The 5,363-nt window shown below is 33.7% G+C and overlaps 1 non-coding gene across 1 annotated transcript; it reads left to right on the forward strand.

Moving 5' to 3' along the window:
- The first annotated feature begins 2,749 nt into the window (after positions 1-2,749).
- LOC126028774 (small nucleolar RNA SNORA51) lies at positions 2,750-2,881 on the forward strand. Its single transcript, XR_007502488.1, has one exon. It is a non-coding gene; the product is annotated as a small nucleolar RNA SNORA51 (small nucleolar RNA).
- The last annotated feature ends 2,482 nt before the right edge of the window (positions 2,882-5,363 follow it).

Genomic DNA, 5,363 nt, shown 5'->3' on the forward strand with positions numbered 1-5,363 from the left:
TAGCACAAATGTTTTTATAAGATGTATTTCTCTTCCTGTTTCATATTTCCAAATTAGTCTTTTATAGGCATTACTGATTTATAAGATCATAACTGGTTATGTAATTTAGAGATAGACTATGACTTTTTATAATAGACACCACCAAAATGTCAGTATCTTTACATCATAGTCCAGGGACTCTATTTGTATCTCTTCATTCATCGATGATCTCACTTTTGTAATCAGAAGCTAAAGACTGTATACATTGCAATTTTTTTGTTTTCTTTTAACTGTATTTATCACATGTTAAAGGTATCATTCAGTATTTGCCTTTCCCTTCATTTAATTTATCACTTTCTGATAAATAAGCCAAGTGCATACCCTATGATAATATTTTCAGTGAAACTAAACAAAACATGCAAATCTTAAAATAAACATCAAACAGTACCCCTCAAATGCCCATTTCTAGCCATAGTAATAAAAAAGAATTTTACAAACTGCTGAAGTTACATGGAATCAATAAGTGTCTTTTTGTATAAATGAGAGAAAACTACTACAAATAATATAACTGTTATATTTGATCTTTTGCCTTTTATGTATCTTTTTTTGTGTGGATGAAACAAGGAAACATTGAACATCAAACACATTCTAAGAATCCTATTTTCTTACAATACACAGATCACATATAAGTTTTTGTATATATCTCATAAATATGTTCACTGATAACACTTTAAAGTAATTTGTAAAAACTTCAAAGAATAGATTATAATCTTTCTATAACAATTCTTTAGTATCTTCTTTACCGTACACTAGATGGTTAACAAACTCTTATCAACGTCTTCTTTATCTTATTAGTTTGCATATGTCTAAGATAAAATTAATCATTTAAATAGAAACCCACAACACCAAACCAGTAAATAAATTTTATTCTCAATTTCATATGTGTGCCATCGCTATCCACTTTCATTTCTAAAAATTTTATTTCTGTTACCTGGTTTATTCACCTACACAAATTTTTCTCTCTTGCTGCATTTTATTGTTTAGTTGGATGCCAAATGTTTGTGAATTTTGTGTTTCTGAGTCATATATATGATTTCTTTAAATTATTTGTCTTTTACTGGAGAGATAGTACAGAAGGTGATCACTTAGCTTGCGTGTGCATGTAGCCAACCCCATTTTGACCCCCAGCAGCACAAGTCACCATCAGTTCCAGGGATGTGAGGACAGAGCACAGAACCAGTAGTAACCCCTAAGTACTACTGGTTGTCATTCCCAAATTCCACCTATTTAAAATATGTTTATTTCATTTCATTACACTGACATTTTATTTCCTTTCGAGGCATCCAAGTCTTGGAGACTTGATTGCAAGTGTTGTCAATGAAGATCTTCTTAAATTTTCAGTATTTGGACTGGAGAGATAGTATGGAGGTAAAGTGTTTGCCTTTCACACAGAAGGTTATTGGCTTGAATCCCGGCATCCCATATGGTCCCCCGAGCCTGCCAGGAGCGATTTCTGAGCAAAGAGCCAGGAGTAACCCCTAAGCACTGCTGGGTGTGACCCAAAAACAAACAAACAAACAAACAAAAAAACATTCTTTTCACTATTAACCGACTGCAAAATGGCTTGCATATTGTATATCACAAGTGTTCAATGAGATATCCCAGTTCATACTAGAATGAATTTAAATCTCTTTCAGCTAAGGATGAGGTTTTGAAATGTCTGCTGCTTTATCCCCCATGTTCTTTACTTACCATCTTAGACCTGGATAGTTATCCTGGTAATATTGTAAGGGACACACTTCCCAGGGGTCTCGAACTCTTTCCCTGTCTAGCATCTTGGTATTTGACTATATTGTAAAGCCCCTTAGAAGTTTTCTAAGTAGATATCTCTGAGATCCTAAATTTGTTTGTGAATTTTATGATTTGTGTGTGTGGGTGTGGAGGGAAAACCTCACTTGGCCAAGCTTAGGTAGGGCTAACTTTTGATTCTCTACAGGGATCATACTTACTGAGACTTGGGACCATATGTGGTACCTGGGGAATTAACGTTGGTCAATCACAAACATGATAAGTGCACTACATACTGTACTGTCTTTATGACCCTAAAGTTCATCTCTGAATTCACTCCTCTCTTTGTGTCATAATTGCCTAAATCAGCATATAAGCCAGACTGGCCTTCTGTTTCTGTAGAGAGCAGAATACTTCCATACCTTTTGTAACTTTTCTAAAATTGATTTTTCTTAATTATCTATTCTCTGAATGTTTATTTTTAGTGCACTGTCCAAGTTCTAGTCACTTGCACTAATCACTAACTCATTCATGCCACTAAGTTGTAGATAAATATATAGTAATAGGTCTAGTAATGCATCTTGGGAATGTATTCAATTACATATTAAATCAAATACATTAAATTAAAATCATTAAATAGGGGTAGGAGCAATGTGAGTAGGGCACATTTCACCGACCTTTTGAATGGCCGATCCAGGTTTGATCCCATCTACAATATAGATTCCCCAGCATATCAGGAGTACTTTCTCAGTGCAGAGCCAGAAGCAATCACTTAGCAAAGCCAGGGGTGGCCCAGAAATCAATAAATAATTAAAAATATTATATATATATATATATATATATATATATATATATATATATATATATATATATAAAACCCTCACTAGTGCAACATTCCCATCACCAATATCCCAAGTGTCCTTTCTCCCCACCCCACACTGGGCTGTACTCTAGACAGAAAAGAAAAGAAAAGAAAAGATAAGGTCTCCCAATGCTTACCACAGGCTGTGTTCTTTACACTGACTGTATAGAAGGAGGAAGTACAGTAAATGCTCCCCATGTACACCTCAAACCATGCCTTTGCCTGGTCTGTATTGTGAATGGGGGGACAAAATAGTATTCTTTTACTATCAAAATATTTAAAATAGTTTTATGTTCATGTTATTGTTTGCCAAAGTTTGACAAACTGCTAAATAATTAGTATCATGTTATAGACTATTAACACAATTTCTTATACATGCCAGTTGGTACAGAGATTTGTCATTTTCACTTGTCTTTCTAGAATGATGAAATTAGCTTGAATTCTAAATTTTAATAAAATTTTTACAGTACATCAAATGTATAGTATGAATTTATACTACTATAATTATACTAATATAAATTAAAAATGGGAAGTCAGGGCAGAAAAGTCGTACAGCATTGCTTGTGCAAATTTTATAATAAAAAAAAAGAATGAAAAGAAATATATGTAACAAACCTTTTTCTACTTGATAAAAATGATGAGGTTAAAAATTAAATTTACAACGTCTAAAGATATTGAAACCATTTCCAAATATCCTGTTATATTTAGTCATAAAACAACTCTGTAGTTATGAAAGAATTTTTTATTTTAATATACAACGAAGCATTCTAATTTAAAAATGCATTCTAATTTAATATAAAACACCACACACAGCATTCTATGTATGGTAAAAACCATGTCAACCATAATGTAAAGAAAAATCATACAAGTTTTTAATAATTTGTGGCCCAAAATGGTGATAACAAATAGTGTATTTTGGAGGGTGATGCTGAGGAGACCAGCATTGAGACCCCCCAAATAAAAATGACAATTCTTACAAACTCTACTGACTTCTCACTGGAACTTGAATCTTAGTTTCCCCAATATAGAATCTTGGCAAGTCCTTTCCTAGCTCCTTCTGCCTTAATATTGTGCCTCTTGAAAATTCATCACTGATTTAATTAACCTCAAAGACCACTCAGAATCCAGCTGTCAAAGATAAGAACTGAGGCCAGGAATGCAAAACAAATCACAAACTCCATGCAGTGGAATATTCAAAGGAGTGAAGTGGCCAGTGGGGAATAGCTACCTCTCAGATTAGCAGATTGCTATGAGAGAACAACAGTGCAGTTTTTCCCAAGATTGAGGTACTTTGCATGAACAGATTCCGCATAGAATTGTTTGGAAACTCTGGGACACGCATACAGCATGATTTGGCATCCAGGGCAAGTTATTCAGTATCTTAAACATAATTACGCACAGGATACTACATTGTCCTTCAGTTCCTAATATGTAGAAGCAAGATGATAATGAAGCAGTTGTGTGTATTTAATCTGTTAAATCATATACTGCTTTTATTTTCCTGAATTTACTTCCCAAACTTTAAATCATATAGCTCCCACTAGTTACTATCATTTCAAGATAATGAAAAAAAGACTCAAGTTCAAAGATAAATTAGAATATAGACATTTAATGATCATAACAAGATATTGACATTTTCCAAAATTTAAAAAATATATAGATTACAAAAGTAGAAAATATAGAGGAGTCTATGCATGAGACACCTTTCAGCCAGTATGACAAAATTTATTTTACATCCCTCATCAAAACAATTTCATGAGGCCCGTGAGGTGGCACTAGAGGTAAGGTAAGGTGCAAGCACTAGCCAAGGAAGGACAGTGGTTTGATCCCCGGAGTCCCATATGGTCCCCTCAAGCCAGGGGCAATTTCTGAGCACTTCGCCAGGAGTAACCCCTGAGCATCAAACAGGTGTGCCCCCCAAAAAAACCCCACAATTTCACAACTACCACCAATCTTAGGAAAATGTAAATGATGCAAATAACAGTATTTTTTAGAGATTGAGTTTTCTAGTAAGAAAAACTTTTCTAAACATTATATCTAAAATTCTAAAATTCTGGGTTGTTACTCTCCTGAAACATGACTAGAAACATTACCTTTCAGTATAAAAAATCATGCACAATAGTGCTCTATCTTTAACTTGCTCTGTGGCCTTCAGCAAGTAACTTATGTGTGCCTGAGTTTTCTATTTTATATCCCTCAAAATGTAATTTATAACACTAACAGAAATAAAAGAGAACACCAGAAAATAAAAGGATATTCCCTGTTCATTGACTGTAAAATCAATATTGTCAAAATTATTTCAAAGTATATTAGAGATTAATGCAATATCCATTAAAATTGCAGTAACATTTTTCAAAGATTTGAAACTAACACTACGAAAATTTGTATTAAAATCTGAAAGTTGGAGCTGGAGTGATAAGTGCAGCAGTAGAGCGTTTGCCTTGCAGGCAGCTGACCCAGGATGGACCTATGTTTGATCCCTGGTGTAACATATAGTTCCCCAAACCAGGAGTGCATATTCAGGAGTAATTCCTGAGCATCACTGAGTGTTGCCCAAAAATAAAAAAATAAAAAAATAAATCTAAAAGTCGTCTAATAACCAAAGCAGTGCTAAAGTGGGAAAAATAAGGACAAAAAGAGAAACATTACATTTATCAACTTTGAACTATATAACAAAACTATATTATTCAAAATAGCATGGCCAGAGAGATAGTATAACAGGTAGATTATTTTC

Source organism: Suncus etruscus, chromosome 14, assembly GCF_024139225.1.
Source record: "Suncus etruscus isolate mSunEtr1 chromosome 14, mSunEtr1.pri.cur, whole genome shotgun sequence".
In the NCBI taxonomy this organism is placed as follows: domain Eukaryota; kingdom Metazoa; phylum Chordata; class Mammalia; order Eulipotyphla; family Soricidae; genus Suncus; species Suncus etruscus.